Source organism: Vicugna pacos, chromosome 19, assembly GCF_048564905.1.
Source record: "Vicugna pacos chromosome 19, VicPac4, whole genome shotgun sequence".
Taxonomy (NCBI): domain Eukaryota; kingdom Metazoa; phylum Chordata; class Mammalia; order Artiodactyla; family Camelidae; genus Vicugna; species Vicugna pacos.
Window position 1 is genome coordinate 30,753,329 of NC_133005.1, and position 17,880 is coordinate 30,771,208.

General features: G+C 45.2%; 1 protein-coding gene across 3 annotated transcripts in view; it reads right to left on the reverse strand.

Moving 5' to 3' along the window:
• ZHX3 (zinc fingers and homeoboxes 3) overlaps positions 1–14,811 on the reverse strand; it is a 97,626-nt gene extending 82,815 nt beyond the window's left edge. For all 3 annotated transcript variants that reach the window (XM_072944223.1, XM_072944222.1, XM_072944221.1), the window contains exon 1: positions 14,603–14,811. The gene's annotated coding sequence lies outside the window, so the exon portion shown is untranslated. The remainder of the gene's footprint in view (positions 1–14,602) is intronic.
• Between the last annotated feature and the right edge of the window lie 3,069 nt (positions 14,812–17,880).

The window sequence follows — 17,880 nt, forward strand, 5'->3', positions numbered from 1 at the left end:
GTCAGGGCAGGCTTCCTAGAGGAGAGGGCACCTGAAATGATGCTGGAAAGGCAAGTAGGCATTGTCCTGATGATATGGGGAGGGCTCTTTCTATTCCGAGAGGCACAGAGGAATCCAGGAGCAAGGTCAGGACCCTGGGTAATGCTACCATTTCAGAACTGCCTAAGGACCTGGGAACTACAAAGGTGCTGGAGAGACAGAGGGCTAAGGAGACTTTCAAGGCAGGGATGGCTCACAGTGTGACTGAATGCACGTCAAGCCAGGCAAGGGTCAAAGGCCCGGACTTGGCTAATCATAAAGGGCCTCGAGTGCTCTTTGCCCGAGACACTGCAGGAAAGTGGCAGTGACAGAGGCCTGAGCACAGAGGGTTGAGCTGAGGAGGTAAGGAAGTAGAGACTGTGGATCAGGCTACTGGCCAGAAGCCTGGCCGACAACAGGGAGGGAGCTAACAGGAAATAAAAGATCACGTTTTCTTTGCCATCCTGAACATCTGCTCTGAGCTCCAGATCCATTTCTGTCTTGAATTCCTCCTCTTCCCTCACCCACTGCATCTGATATACCCTGTGGCCTCCCTTCCACCCATTCTCCGTACAACAGCCAGAGTGGTCTTCTTAAACTATAAAGTGGACCATTTCGGCCCCGACTCAAAGTGTGCAGTGGGTTCCTGCTGCCTCTAGAATAGAATCTTCCCTCCTTGCCACGGCCTGTACGTCCTCGGGTGAGCTGGGTCCTGCTTCCCTCTCCAGACTCTTCTCACACATCTTTCAGTCCCCAAACCCTCTAAGCACTTTTCTGCCTTAGGATCTTTGCTCAGGCTGCTCCCTCTGCCTGGAAAGTTTCTCTCTTGCCCTCCCTCCTCCAACCAAAGCCAAAGGGGGAATCACTTTGAAAGGATCAGCCACCACAGAGGTCTCTCTCCCCGACACCCAGGGGTTCATCTTAAGCCAACTTCAGAGTCTAGGTTCTCCAACCCTTCATCTGGGATATTTCCTGGATCTCACCACCAAGAGCTTTGACATCAAAAAAACTCAAGTCCTAGCTCATTTCTCTGCTGCCTATTAATTATGTGGCTCTTGTCAAGGCACCACCTCACCAGAAAAAGATAAATAGGGTCTGCCTCCCCAGTTGTTAGGATGCTCATCTCAGAAAGTGTGTAGACGCCTCAGTTCTCACCCACCTATCTCCCCTGACCCAGGGCCTCTCTCCTATCTTGGTGGGACTTGTCTTCACCAGGAACCAGTCCTGAGCCCCTCAGCCCTTCCCAAGCTCTGTCCACTGAGGCAGGAGGAGTGGCCTCTCTGTCCTGTCCTAGGCTCCACAGGTCCTGCCTCATGCTTCTCAGCCCCTCCACCATCCTGCGCACACTAGATCCCACACACCCCAGATTCATCTCCCAACCAGTACCACCTCCCCTCAACCATCTCTCCTTTGGCCTTAGTCGCCAACTCCCACCCTAGGCCTGCTGCCTAAAAGCCTCCCAATCATGTACTCTCTTTTCCCCACCCTGCTGCCTGGACGCTTACACTCAAGGCAACATTGGAAACCATGGCTTGAAGATGGCAGAGTATCCACTAGTCTGGGCCCCCTCCACCCCCATAGCTGATTGGATTTGAAGTAAGTATGAAAATGTTTTAAGCCACTGAGATGTCAGCAGGTTTATCTGTTATGGGAGCTAGCATTTCTCTATATAATACAGGCTGAACTTAGATAGTTGGAGAGAAGGGGGAGGATTTCAGTGGTAAAAAAGTAAGTTTATACAAAAGCCTAGATCTAGGATTACTCCTGGCCTGATGACACCAGCTCCATTTATATACTTCTTATCCTCTTCAGAGTTCTCTCATCTGACACAGCCTTCATCATCATCACATGTTACTGCTGCTGTCATAATGAGCAGTTTACAGATGAAGAGACTTACAGAAGTTAAGGTATGTCCAAGGTCCCATTGCTTGTCAATGGAGGAGCCAAGACTGGACCACAGGACTCCTGACTCACAGTCCCCTGCAGCATTACCCTGCAGCACCCAGTCTCCCAAAGCCACATTCTAATGTTGGAAAAGAGATACCCTTGGCTGAAGTACACAAGGGTGCTGGAATAAATGTAAAAAATGTAGGTAGTCTGGCAGAGTTGGTTGAAGGCAAACTGTGGAGGACTTTATAAACATCAGACTGTGGAGTGTAACTTTCACTCATGGGACAATGGGGAACAACCACCTGCCTCCACTCTCAAGCCCCACAGCAGTAATTTTATACCTTCGCCCTTGTCTCCAAAGACCTTACTGCACCCTCTCCCCTTCGCTATCAGTTGATGCCAAAGGTCCACTTCACAAAGAAAACAGAAGCTTTTATGAGGGCAAAACTTCCAGGCCCCTAGCTTCTAGATACATCTGTATCCCCAAATAGCCTTTCCCCTGTCCACACCAAGTGAAAGCGGCATCACTCCTCTGCTAACGCTACCAACCAAGGCCTAAGCACATCCCTCTTTCCGTGGAGGAGACCTTCAACAATCATGTGTCCTTTCTCTCCCGTGAATCTCCGGCTTCTTCCTCTCTTCTAGCTCCATCTCTTCAGACTCTGACCATGGCAGAGCCCCTCTCATTCTAACATCATCCCTTCCTCATGAAGCCCACAGCCCCTTCCTCTCCTCATACTTCATAACCAGGCTCCTTTAAGAAGCAGCCACAACAAACGTGCATCCCCACTTTATCACCCCGGGCCCGCTCGTCCACCCACTGTAATGCGAGTCAGCACTGAAACAGCCACCTCTCATGATACCTTCTAAGAGCTAGGTTTTATGGACAGATACCAACATTCCTCTTGACCTTTTTATGGCACCTGACAGTGCTGCCCTCCTGCTTTCTCAAAATCCTCCCCTGCCATGACTTCCATGACCCACTCTGTCCCAGTCTTTCCCTTCTGTCTACTTCCTCTTGGTTTCCTTTATTGGCTCCTCTTCCTTTGCCTCTCCCCTAAATGTCAGTGTTTCCTAGGGTCCCATCTTGATACCTCCTCTTACCTTACAAACTCTACTCTCTATGTTTGAAATCATCCCCAAACATAGCTTCAATGGACAGCTACCTACTGGTGACTTCCAAACTTGCACACCAGCAGTCCAGACCCTGCGTGTAAGCTCTCCACACCTTGGCTACATTGGCCCACCAGTATCTCCACGTGGATTTCCTGGGCACCTCAAACTCAACATAGCTAAAAGCACACAAAGCCTCTTCCTTACACTTGTTCATCCTCTTTCTGCATTGATAATGACAGCATTTTTTGAGCTCCGTATCAGTCTGGGTTCTCCAGAGAAACAGAACCAAAAGGATGTGTGTGTATGTATGTATTTTTATATACACAAATGCAAATGAAGAGGTTTACTTTAAGGAATAGGCTCACATAATTGCAGGGACTGGTAAATCTGAAATCTGTGAGGACAGTCAGCAGGCTGGAAGTGCCAGCCAGAGCTGATGTGCAGTCTTGGACTCAGCCCCACTCCAACAGGCACTCTGAAGTCAGGGCACCTTACACAATGCCTGACACACAGCAGAAGCCCAATAAATGCTGACTAATGGCCAACCGGGTATAAAGTGAAATGCTATTCAATGAGAATCGGACAGAAGGATGTGGAAAGCACTGACATGTGAAGAGAAGACTCAGGAATCTTGAACAAGGGCTGTGCGGTAAACCAAGCCACAAATCTTCCGGGGCCTTCATCGTCAGAGTTACCTGACCACCCCACCTCCAACTGAATGAGGCCTTCATACTGACAGGAGCACATCCGTTCCAACTTAAATGTCTCAACCACCCTGCGAAGTTGGCATGGCAAAGAAAAGGCCACATTTTTATGAATAAATTCAGACTCAGAAAGACTAAAGGTCTTGTCTAGGTTGCTACAGAAAATACCTACAATGAAATGTCTCAATTCTTCAATGATAGGCAGGTAAGAGGGACCATAAAAACAGAAGGTCAGAACCAAAAATGACCCACGCAGTTCAAAGATCCTTACCTACCAAAATCTACAAAAAATAAAAATATCTTCTACTATATACAAAGGATCTCTTTTATTTTATTATAATTATTGTTCAGACAAATTTTTGTCTTAGTATTTTGTCTTAGTAATTCCTTGGTATATATTAGATTATTAGCACTATCAAATATCCATTGTTGTAGTAATAAATTTCTGGTTATATAGTAAATATCTAGAAGCAGTGTTTTCTGAAGTAACTTCAGTATGTATTTAATCTACTGTTCTTTAGGGATGGCTAAATAGCCTATTAAGCCCAGGCACCAAAAAACAGCTGGTTTTCTTATTAATAAACATTAGGATTAGTGAAATATTAATAATATATAGTCCAAACATTGCATTTGGTGGTTCTCTGAAGCCGTGGCATAGTGGTAACCCTCCATTAGCAATCCCTACTGAAGAAGGCAAGGACTGGTTATTCCCACCTACATTAGCATATATAATAACTTGACCTTTTCAAAGCTTTTTTAAATGTACTGTCATTTAAATATTATAAAACTCTTAACAAACCTTTTTAAAAGGTGTTTTATTACAGTTGACAGAAAAGAGAGGCAAATGCCTAAGGTCATGTAATTAATAAAAGGCAAAAGCAGGACCAGACACCAGGCCTCTCTGCTCCAGCCTACTGTTACTCTACAAATCATCATACCTTCCTGGCCGTGGGCCCCTAGATTGTCAGGGGTATGAGGGCAGAGAGACACCATGTCTGACTTGCTCCCCACTGGTGCCTACCACAGTACCCAACACACAGTAGACACACAGTAAGTACATTACTGGTGAGCAGCTGAATTTATTTTCTTAGAGTCGCTTCAGTCATCTGCATGGCAGAATGGGCATATAGAACTGTCAAATATCTTGGCTTTTTAAATGCTACTGGTATTATCAGGAATAAGCAAAAAAGAAAATACTATCTTTTCAAAATGATATGTGTTGATTTTTAAGGAGATCAGAATTCTGAGCCAGGATCCCATTTCAGCACAAAAGGTAGCAAGTGGTATGTTTTTCAGCTTCTTAGAAAATTAAAGAGTTGGTTTAATGGGGCAAGTGAACAACTGAAAATAGAGACTTCACATGGGAAAGGAAAAACTGCAAGGTCTCAGGAACAACAGAACCATCTGCAAGGTGGGCACGACTGACCACAGCAAGAAATGGCCTTGCTAAAGGAGTGATGATTCACCCAGAGGGATGCATGTCAACAAGACAGAATCCACTTTGGGACAAAAAGATGCAGGTTTGCGGCAAGGTAAGTCCAGCAGCAAGGAACACTGAGGCTTGGGGCAGGAAGAAAAATTCTGGGCATGGTTTTCCAGCCTTCCTGTAAAACTGTGTGTGCTTAGCCATGCTAGAGCAAGGGAGAACAGGGAGGAGCTGGCTGTCTTCCATTTATTATGTTCCCAGCCCATAGGGCTCTCTTACCCTCACTGCCAAGCATTCCTAAGAAAGAGACTCAGAAACGAGATGATGATTGTTCAAGAGGCCTTCTAACCCAGCAGACTATCCCCTTCCTATGAAGTCCTCATAGCTCAATATCCCTTAGAGGTCCACCTTCCCCCAGCCCCTAAACCAAACACCCAACCTTCCATTATCCGTCTGGTTTTCTGTCCACCACCTCAGCACTATATCTCCATTTCTTTGGGGACCTGAGATATCCACTATGATCCTAAGATTATTTTTAAGGGCTTCCATAAAAGCCATTCTCCACCATACATTCCGTAATACTTCATATGTTACTTACAGCGACAAGTTATCCAAAATAATTAAGGCATGAGGCATTTTGAATGAGTGAGTCATTTAGATAACTGAAAACTAATTCATTAAGCGCCAAATTATTTCTGTAGTCTTGCTAAAATGAATGATGCCTTAGTAAACAGAGAATATAAAAAATAGCTCAAAATTCTACCCAACCTTCAAGATCCAGTCTGATTACAAACATTCGCTGAAAGCATCCTCCAATCCCCTCTCACCGCATCCACCCACCACCAGAAATAACCTCTTTTGTCTGTGATCCTACATTTTGATTATACCTTCTTCACAGCACACTGCACGGTCGGCCTGAGGTTAGAGGTATAAATGCACCTTGTCTAACTTAAAAAAAAAAAACAACTGAAGACTCTTGGTGATTCAGACATTGTAAAGAGCACCCTAACACAGCAGAACCTTCAAGGATTGTGAGCTCTGGAGGACAGGAAAGTGTCATATGAGAGAACATGTCAGTGTCATTAAAACATCCTTTGGCTTCTGTTTAGTATTTCTCGGTTTTAGGAAAAAATGTTTTCCTACAAGGGAAGAATACTCTAAATTCCTGTTAGAGGTTTTTTATTTTTTTTCCCCTAAAAGGGAATTTTAAAAAAAAATCTCGACTTGCAAACAGAAAGTTCTGGTGGAGCTGGCATTGCTAAACGTCCACTGCCCCATTTTCTGGGTCTCAAGATGTGTATTCAAATGGCAGCCTGCAGTTCAGCAGGGAGGAGACAGTACGCGGAGGGACATGGTAAGTGACAGTGGTCTTTCTAGCGGAGATGCTATGCTATGTTTGGCACCCAGTTCACCAGTATGAAAGCCAGGCTCCTTCGTACCAACAGCGCTACAAGGAAATAAGAAACAGAACACATGACAGAGCAATTCGAGTTTTCAGCTAAAGGTCCATAGCAACCACTTCGAGCAAGGCTGACAACTCTCTTTTCCCAAAGCTTTAGTGTTTGGGTATGACAAATCAGGTGGGAAGCATGGTTTAAGTATTCTAGACACTCACCTCAAACTCAAACCCTCCTTACCAGCAATAGAGGATTCTAAGTGGTCAGCCAAGAATCACCAACTCCAAGTTCCCTCCTCCCTCCCCAAGTCCTCTCCCCAGCAGCTATTCTCTTGCAGGATTCCTCTTCCTTGTCATGGGAAGGAATAGAATTTTCTTCGTGGAAGCAGTGAGAATGGGGTGGTAGGGTTGCTGGTATCGTGGTATTAAGTATTCACTAATGTGTGCAGCACCCCGGGGATAATAACTGCTCTTGTTCTTGCCTTGTCATTGACTGAAGAATTTTTAAATCCAGTATCTTCAGACAGAATTGCGTCACATAAGTTAATTTTACTGATAACTAAAGCACTAAAACATGCAAGCTTATGATAGAAAGATTTCTAAATTAATCTGCCTTACTTCTTTCCCAACCTTTCTGAACTAACTGAACCATAATTTGACATATTCCTGCTGAACAGGATAGTAATTATGATTAATTAATGTATTCAGAGACCACTGAGGCAAACAGGACAGTTTCCTCTATGTATGTCCCCAAACTGCAACACTCTGAATTATTTTGTTGAGTGTTTTTGTCTCTGTCATCGCCAGCTGTCTCTTGCTTTTGTCAGTGTGTTTGCTTCTAGTGGAGGGTCTCTTAATTCATAGCTTCTGACATCAGATAGGCCTGGAAAGGCAAGCTATTAAGAGTCATAGCATAGAAAACAAACTTATGGTTACCAGGGGGAAAGAAAGTGCAAAGGGATAAATTCGGAGTTCCAGATTTGCAGATACTAACTACTATATATAAAATAGATAAACAACAAGTTTCTACTGTATGGCACAGGGAACTATATTGAATATCTTGTAGTAACCTATCACGAAAGAGAATATAAAAGGGAATATATGTATGTATATGGATGACTGAAACATTATGCTGTACACCAGAAATTGACACAAAATTGTAAACTGACTATATTCCAATTTAAAAAAAAAAAGTTATGGGCTAAGGCTCGCTCTCATCAGCCTCACTTTCAGATCCAGGAAGTCGGCCTCCAGACCCCACGTTCTCATCCACTACAGCCACATTTCCCAAACTTGCCTAATTATAAAGAATCATGAAGTGTGTATGTGGAGTGGGGAATGTTAAAATACACATTCTCAGTCCCTTCTCCTAGAAATTCTAATTCAGTGGGCCTGGGGAGGAGCCTTGGAATCTGTATTTTTAACACAAGTCCTCAGATGATTTCCATGACCAAGTTTAGAGACAATACCTCATGCCATCCATGCTGACCACTCAGCACTGGGACTCCTTCAGGAGCATAATGAACCTGGGCCAACACCAACTTTTTCCAAAGAGACCTTATAATGAATAAAATTTCTAGGTCACTGCCCTTCTATTGCCCTCAGGCCAAAGCCCCTGATCTTCTGAGGCTCCTATAGGCTGTCCATAACATCTCTTCTCATTGCCAGTACTTCATTCACCAAAGACTTGGCCCACCTTCCTTCTCTCCACCCCAAGTGGCCTGCCATCCTCTTGATGGCTTGGAAAACCACATGGATGACCCAAACAACTCTCCAGCCTCAGTTACTTGACCTCCTCAACTGCTCATCTTCACAAAGCTCACTTCACTTCAGCCACTTATGTCTGTGGCAAAACCCAGAAGCCTGTCATGTTCAGTAATTAATTGCTTCAACTCTGAAATCTTCCACTCACATGTCCCTCTCTAACCACAACATCCTATTGCTCCACCATTCCAATATATGCATTGCTTGATTTCACCTCTGGTCCTTTTCTCCTCCACGTCCAGCCAAGACACCCTTACCTATCATGTTACCCACTCCCTGGCCAATATCCTCAGTTCCTCTGTCTGTTGCTCAAACCCAGCAAACCTCAATCCCAGCTCAGTCCAGCTATATGCCTTCTTTGCTCCAAAAACCAGGCAGCTGAATGCTACTGTCACCCCCATCAATCCACGGTCTCCTACCTCAGTGGAGCCCTGCCTACTCCCCAGAGATCATGGATATTTCCTCATGTTCACTCTTCCTCTCCCAAGCTTCAACTGGATGTCAAATCTCCTTGTTCTTCCACTGACCTCTTCCCACTTAACTCTTAGCAGACAACCTTACCCTCTATTTCACAGAGAGGATGGAAGTCACCAGACTAGCACTTGCTCATAAGCCATCCTACCAGAAAATGCAACTGTGCCCAGCTATTCCATTGTGAGGGCTGCCAAGCTCAGCCATGCCTGTTCTGGGCCTACTGTTTGCTTGGTTATTTAAGCTAGCTCCCTGGTGATGATCATTACTGAAGTAAGTAGTCACGGTGGTATCTCTGTGGTGGAGGGGGAAAAAAACAGCCAGTCTCTCAAAGGATCCCTCTATCCTGAGAATCTTTCTTAAGATTGGGAAGAATTTAAAAAGAAGACTAAGGGAAAAAAAGCTTTCTTACCTAAAAGCATTTAGTAAATTTAAATACAAACATAAAGTTGCCATACATCAATGGAATGATTACCCATCCCAAACCAAATAGCTTATTTCGTTATAATTTTTATAAATTCAAAACTAGAGTTGGTGAAACAATACTGTTAGTTATGGTCTGTCTTTCACTATTAACTCTAATTTGTTGACAGGACAAAAAGTCTTTTTCTAAGGTTTTTTTTTTCTCCTTATAATGTTAATAGGTAACACTGACTGTTTTCTGTGTGTAATTGTGCTACTCACAATGACCCTGTGAGATAAGAACTATTATTTTTTCTCCATTTACAGCTGAAAAAACAGACTTAGACATGTTAAGGAATTTGCCCAAGAGCTTGCAGCTAGAAAGTGGCAAAGGCAAAATTAAAACACAGAGCCCGAACACAAATTAATCTGTGTGCTTTGGCACAGTGGTTATTAACAGAAACTTTCCAGGAAATGCAACACCCTAACCCAAGCATTGTTTTTTATACTCCAGTATACGTTCAGAAACACAAACATGGGGAACCATCAAATATTAATATTATAATATAACCCATATTCATTCATTCATCCCTACATCCATATCAGAAGGCAGCAATGAAGAGGGAAGATCCTATAGTCAGATCATAGAGATCCAAGTTCTAGCTCCACCACTTTCTTAGCTGCATAACTTTAAAAATTATTTCTCCAAAATCAATTTTCTCAAAACAATAAAAACAACAACAAAATGACAGTGTAATAACCATCACCACCTTAGTAGGTTCTCACAGAGACCAAGAGAACGTGTGAACACACTTAGCCATGGACTTAGCACACAGTCTCAGAAAAGGTTAGCTGGGATAACATACTGATCCAAGTTTCAATAAAACTCATTACTGAGGAAGGTAAGAAATGTGAAGGAACAAGAAAAGGTCAGCTGTTATAAAAATCATTATTTTACCCAAAAGGTATTGGGGACCTGTACCTAGTGGAGTCTAGGCCGAGCACTGCGCCAGGACCAGGCCATAAACAAGACCAGGCTGCCCCCGCCCTCCTGGTCTTGCAGTCTATTGAGGGAGCAGACCATAACGAAGGAAACAAACATAAATGAAATACTTGGAACTTTGGTGAAGTGTTAAGCAGGAAACGCACATGTACTGAGAAGGGGGACAATGGGGAAGAAGTTACTCTAAAGGGGTGATCAGGGAAGGGGCCCCTCTGAGGAAGGCCATTTAGCTGAGACCAGATGCTGGAGAAAGATCTACTAGAAAAATCTGGGGAAGAGTGCCAGGCAGAGGGAAGGGCTGCACGGAAGAGGAGAAGAATTTGGCATTGCGAGGAACCAACAGTGCTCCCACCTGCAGGGAGCGTGGAGGGTAGAGGGGGAGGCAGAGGCCAGCCCTGGAGTAAGCGTGGATGTGGCTCTAACGACCAGGGGCTCCATGGCTGCTGCAGGGAGAATGGGTTGGAGAAGGCAAGAACAAGAACGGAAGCTGCGAGACCAAGTAACAGGCAGGGCATTCATCCAGTGAGAGGGAACGGAGCTGGATCAGGAGGACAGAGGGAAGGGAGGACCTGAGGTATCCCGGAGCCTAGGCCGATGGACTGGATGTGGAGTGAGGCCTCGGAGAAATCCAGGTCAACTTTCAGGTCTCTGGCTAAACAATGAATGGACTGTAATGACAGTGAGACAGGGAAGGCTGAAGGCAGGGGAAGGCTGGAGGAGAGAGGGAAGGGGGTAAGTAATGAGGAATACAAATTTGGAAGTTTGAGGAGACTGAGTAATCAGTTCTGGACATGTGAAGTTTGAGGTCATGGTGAGGCTGCAAGTAGGGACAGCAGGAGGGCTGCAGCTAAAAATGCAAGTCTTGATCCAAAGAAAGGTCCAGACAGGAGGTGTAACTGAGGCAGTCACCTGCATCCAGAGGGTAATAAAGTCCTGCAAATGGATGAGGTCACTTAGGAAGAGAATATGATGAGAGAAGGGAGGTAGCCAAGCGAGGAAAGAAGAAATAACAACAAATCAGATCAGTAATCTAAAACTGAACGTGATAACACAGCCTGTACAAAAACACAAAGAACTGCCCCAACTATGTGCTTGGTAAGTGCCTGTGGAACAAATACAAATAAATTCTTAACGCTTTCCCTTTAGGCCTCTAAGAGAATAAAATTTTTCATTTAGGATTTTTTCTCCCAAGTTCTCATATATTTGGAGCATAAGAACAAAGTTTTTGAAGGTTTGGATTGTGTTCAAAGGAATTCTTTTCCTTTAGAGCAAAAAGCAAGGATTTTTTTTTCAAAAACTCACTAAAATTAAAAGTTGCCTATTTGAACTTCAAGCCTTTAAAAATTCTCTATATTCTCTCTGTAAAAATTCTACCCCAATATACATTTTTTTCCTTATAATGAAAATGTAATAATGTTTTACTACAGATGTCATTTCACCCAGAAAGATGAAACTGGTACTTTTAAACAGTTCAAGAGTCACATGAGAGTTGTAAAATGCTCAAGAAATCAAAGATTTATTTTTAAACGTTAAAACACACACACAAAAGTTAAGTCACCTGCTAGGCCATCCAAAAACTGATAAGCAGGGAGTTCAAATGGATAGAGTTGCCAGGAAAATAAGGAACAATAACAGCTATTCCTCAAATGAAAATGCTTTCATGTTGTAATTACATCTCTTGGTATCTGCTGACACACACACACAAACACTCACTAAGCTCTTGAGGACAATACTATCACTAAGAACTACCAAACTGAAATCACAGCTGTAAATACAACTGGGATACTTCATACATTTCAAAGATTTCCAATGAAACACAAGGGATAATGTGTAAGAAGCAAAGTCAGTAACATTTGCTAAAACTGTTCCTTCCCTCAATTGTTCAAGTTAAATCAAGACTGTAATTCTTTTTAAGATCATAAGCCTCCCTCTACAATTCTGCTCCTCAGACAGGTAAAGGAGAGGACTATCCTGACTTTTAAAAGACTGTTATCTCACTTCATGATATAGTTATCTAAAAGCCTAGGAGGCTACCAGGAAGGTCACATGAATGGATGGATAATGAAAACTTGTTCATTCAACAAATATCGACTAAGCACTCATAATGTGTTATGTGCTGTTCTGAAGATAACATCAGTGAAAAAAGCTTCACACTTCCAGATTAATGGGGGAGGGGAGAAACCACAATAAACCAGCAAATAAATATGTATTTACCAAGTGGTAGTAAGTGCTATGAAGAAAAGTAAGATTGGTTAAGAAGGACAGGGGGATGGAATATATCTTACACAGGGTGGACACGGAAAAGCCTTATAAGGGGGTACTTCTGAGTGGAGACCTGAGGCAAGAACCATGGTATCCAGGGAACAGAGTTTCAGGCAGATGCAACAGCGAATGCAAAGGCACTGAGGCTGGCATATGCCTGAAGATTTTAAGGACTAACAGAAATTCGTCAGGCAATGCTGCTAGTGAGGACAGGGAGGCAGCCTAGTGGCCACAGTAAGGACCTCAGATTTTACTCCAGGAGGAGAAGCTACTTGAGTACTCTAAGCAAAGGACATACATAACCTCCTCTTTAAAACGATAATAAAAGGAACAAATTCTCAAAAAAATGAGGCATAATCTGTTTATAAGTGTGAAAAAAGCAGACAACAAAACAGTCTTACAGAATGGTAGGTAGCACTTCTGGAAGAAAAAATACATATGCAAACTAAATACCAAACTATGATTTACTATGGTTTGTGGAATTGTGGGTATTTTCTTATGCCTTTCTTAGTTTTTTTTTTCCCCTACTTTTTTGCCTTAAAACATGAAATTACTCTTGTAATTTTTGATATTATCGTAGGAAAGAAAAACCACTCTTTCCTAGTCTGAGACTGCCGTGAGACTGCCCTAGTCTGAAATCTTCCTTAAATAAGACCAAAAAAGAATGGGGATCATTTTCTCCCCAAATTACCCTGCTTCCCATGAAACGTTTTCCTGTTACCAAGCAAAGCCCAAATCAAGCGCAGACTCATTGTATCAAGGTCACAAAACCAACTTGGTTAATATGTTTGTGATTACATAGTAGATCTGTCCTCTGCAGCTACTTTGATACCATCTTTCCAAGGCAGCAATAGAAGGGCCCTTTTCATTAATTTCCTAACACTCTTCGCTACTACTATGCCGCTTCTGGATTTTTCCACTGTGTGTCTCTTAGAAACAAAGTAAGCCCGAATAAGTTGTTCCAGCTAATGAAGTGCGCTTTTGGCTCTTTCCCCGTGGCTGAGAATTATCCAGCAAAACACCAATTGTTTTAGGACGCATTTTCTCTTAGTTTTGAAATATTGCAATACGAAGTTACTGCAAATAAAGAACATCAAGATAACAACATATAAGAACATGTATAAATGGAAACTACTGTAATCCTTTTTAAAACTGCGGATGTGTGGAGGTCCCATGAATAAATATACTATGTGTTCACATGACACGGATAAAAACAGAAAGCTGTATGCCCTCTCTCCTCCTCTACACCCCCTCCCCCATCACATAACAGTTTCTCACAGGGCACAAGCCCAGGGCAATCACTGCTCAGAAATGCAAACCATGCAACTCAAAATGACTCAAGCTCTCAAAACACTTTCCACCTAAGCTCCACATCCCACCCACTCCTCAATCACTTCCGATAGGCTTCTCCGAATGGAAATACCAAACTGGGAAGGTTGAACAAGCCCCAAACTCCGCTCACATGCCACTCGCAGCATCCAGGAAGCGGGAGCCCCGGGTTAACTGCCTTCACATGGGCAAACACGGGTCCCAGGATGGAGGAGTCTGCGGTACCACGAGTGGCTCGAGTCCGGTTTCAGCCCCATCCCTGCAGGATGCCGCCGGCCCGCGGGAGTTGGAGCAAGTGGCTCTCAGCCTCCCGGCATCTCCGCCCCACGTCGGTCAGGTCGCCCCCCACGCTCCTCTCCGGGCTCTTGGGGGCACAAGCGGTGCTTACACCCGGCGCACACTCGGACACGCACCCTCACACGGTCCGGCGGGCATCTGCGGACACCCTCACTGCCCAGTCACAAGCCCCTTGTGTGGCCGGCGGGGGCTACACAGACCCCCGGGAGTGCAGCACCCTCACGCCTCCAGGGCGCCGGAGCCCGCGGGGTGGGGGGGGTGATGACAGATGGGGCGGAGGGCGGCGCTTCGGGGGGAAGGGGCGGAGCCTCCCAGCAAGGGGGTGCTGGCGGCTGACAGAAAGACCCGGGGCAGCGGGCGGGAGGGGGTGGGGGACACTGCGGGCAAGGCCGGGGACCAGGCGTGGCAGGAGAAGCTCACGCAGGCACAGTGGGCTGACAGGCGGAGACACACACACACACACACACACGGGGGCTGACAGTCTCGGGGGAACACGGGGCCGGCGGGCCGCAGCGGGCGCTCACCTGGCAGCGGCGGCAGCGGCGGCGCCCGCGACCGGGCCGCTCTCCCCGTGTTCCAGGGCTCCCTCCCGGCGGCCAGGCGGCCGGCACAGGCCCCGCGGAGACGGCGGCGGCGGCGACGCCGGAGCCGCAGACTGCTCGGCGGCGGGGACGCAGCTGCACCAACCGACTCCCGGCCGCTCGGCTGGGCTCGGCTGCGCTCGGAGGCGCTCGGTTCCGCTCGGCCCCTCTCGGCTCGGCTGGGGGCGTGGCCCGAGGCCCCCCGCCCAGGTCGCCTCTGGCGCCCAGGGGGCGGGGCTTTCGTGCGGGCGCAAGCCCCCTGACGTCGCGGGGAGCGGACCTTACCTCGGGCGCATGCGCGGCGCTGGTCCCGCTTTTCCCTGCGTGGAGGCTCAAGGGGGCGGGGAAGGAGACTGGGGGCGGATGCTGCGGCCCCGTAGGTTCCCGGCTTTTGTACTCCGTATCCTGGTCTTTCTAGAGGACCACCTAAGGAAGGCCACACCAGCGTGCACTTTCAAAAGGATGTAAGCAGGACAGGGCCCCTGGCTCCCGCCTGGCCCCTCTCCTCCCAGTCCAATGTTTCCCAACACTGTTTCCCAACAAGCACCGCCTGGGAGTTGGTTTTCTTTTATCCTACCAATACTTCACCGCAGTTTTTTCACTTCTGTTTCTTAACAACTTCTGATAACTGCTTTCATAAGATGAAGTCTTAAGGTATTTGAGAACTTTCAAGCATTAGTTGCCCCCGTCAGGTACAATAATGCTGCTCTTTTATTACAGCTTCTATTATGCAACCTGTAACGCCTAGGATAAGGGTGGGGCCTTTTCTGAGTTTTCGTCACACGTTCTAGGCACCTTTTCTGTTATGGAGCCCAGGTTGTAGCAAATATGCTCAGAAAGTGGTCCCCATCTTTAGAATCTAGTGATTAATAAACAGCAAGAGCTCTCCAGTCTGACATACCTGGGTTGGAATATCACATCTGCCTTAAACTGGCAGATTAATGATTGGCTGAGTGACTTCGGACATGCTATTCAATCTCTCATCCATAAAAATCAATGAAAATACCAGTAATTAAGCCAATAGGAATGAGTGAAAGGATTAAATGACAGCACACATGCTGCTTTCTGCACAGCGCCTGGTGTTCAATAGATAAACCTGACCTGTTCAGGTTGCATTATAACCTTCAGATCCTGAAAAGCAGCGAACATATACATAAGTGCTGAGCAATACATCAAACTGTGGGACTTGCCCCTCTACCTGCTCCTTTCACAGTCTTCTCCACCTTAGACAAGGTCAATTCCATCCTTCTGGTGGCTTGGCCCAAACTTTGAAACCATCCTTGAGTCTTCTCTTCCTATCATATCCCACATGTTATCCAGTAGCAAAATCTGGCAGCTCTACCTTTAAAATACCCTCATTTCAGACCTCATCTTCTCTGTCCTGGAATATTTCATTAACTTCCACATTTCTCTCCCTGATTCCACCCTGCTTTTACAGAGCTTGTTCTCAAGCAGCCAAAGAGATTCTGTTAAAATCTAAGTCAAAACCTATTTCTCTCCTTCTCTAAAGCCTCCAGTGGCTTCCCATCTCACTATCTCACTCAGAGCAAAAACCAAAATGTTTCTTCAAGGGTTCAATGCTTTTTCAATATTTCTCCAAGATCCCATGTAATCTCCCCCGGCCCCTTTACACACTCTCATCTCTCTAACTGCTTCTTCATCCACTCCAACCCCTCTCTCCTTTCCAGCCACAGTAGCCTCCTTCCTGCCCTTGGAACATGCAGGCTCAATCCTACCTCAGGACCTCTGCACTTGATGTTTCTTCCCCCAAGATGTCAGACAGGCATGTGCCCTTAATCCAAATTTCTACTCAAATGTCATCTCCCCAGAAAGACTTTCCCAGAACACTTTAGTAAAACATCGAGTCCCAAGACCCTTCACTCTCTCTCCCAGCATCTTGCTTTACTTTTCCTCACAGCCTTATGACCTGAATAGCACCTGTAATGTTCTGAGAGCAGGGACTTTGTGTTACTTATCTGCAGCATCTGGAACATGGCCTGACATGCTTAGGTATTCAATCAATATTTCTTGAATAAATAAGAGTGTGTATGTATATGTATATATGTGTATATACATATATACATACATACAGTTGACCCTTGAACAAAAATGGGTTTGAACTGTGCAGGTCACAGATTTATTTTTCCATGAAGACACTACAGTAGTACACAATCTGTGGTTGGCTGAATCCGAGGCTGCAGAACTAGGGGTACAGAAGGCCAACAATGGGACTTGAGCATCCATGGATTTTGGTACTTACAGTGGATCCTGGAACCAACCACCTCTGTACATACTGAGGGATGGCTGTATATGGGATATATTGCTCCAACTTAACTTCATTTACTCAACAAACTTTCAAGCATCTATTCTAGTCCAGCACTGTGGGACACAGAGATAAACAAGGTACTCTCCCAACCACTGAGGAACTCAGGATTTCAGAGGAGCCAGACAGGTAAAGAAACACTTCTGGAAGAAAATATGTAACACGTGATGTGTCTGCCAATGTCTTTGAGAAGCAGAGAGAAGGACATCATTAATACTGTATAGGAGGGTGTGGAAAGGCTTCCCAGAGGAGGTGACATTGGGGCTGGGTCTAACAAGTTGATGAGGAAAGGACTCCAAGCAGAGAAAACAACATGCACTTATTACCAGTGTTGGGAGGTACAGGGCAAATAATGCTTATCCAGGGAGGCAAATCATTTTCCTTTAAAAAAGATTTCAAGCCAATTCCAGGTGAGCCATGTAATAATGTCACCTACACTCACATCTGATGAGCTTTCTCAAGCAGAAAAGAAACTGCCGAAAGTATAGTTGATGCAACAATTACAACCTGACCTCTATTTAACTGCAATGGGCTACACCTGTAGCTTTTTGTGTCAGGTTCCAGCAGCAAAGGACATGTATCAGGAGTTTTCTGGCTGCAAGTACCAGTAACCCATCAGCCCAGTTTAAGAAAAATAAGAGGGAAATTTATCTTAAGGCTTTTTTTTTTTGCAGGGGGGTGAGGGTGGATGGACTTATGGATGGTCAGTAAGACTCTCTCTACAAACTTGTTTTCTCTGCTTCTAATGGGAAATATATCTCCCAACCACTCCCAAGTACATGATATAATTCCAGTTACCCCAGGAAGAGACAAAAACTCCCTCATCATTCCAATTCCAAAACCCCAGAGAAGAAGCCCTAACTGACCCAACTTGAGTCAGATGTCCCCCTCCACTAGA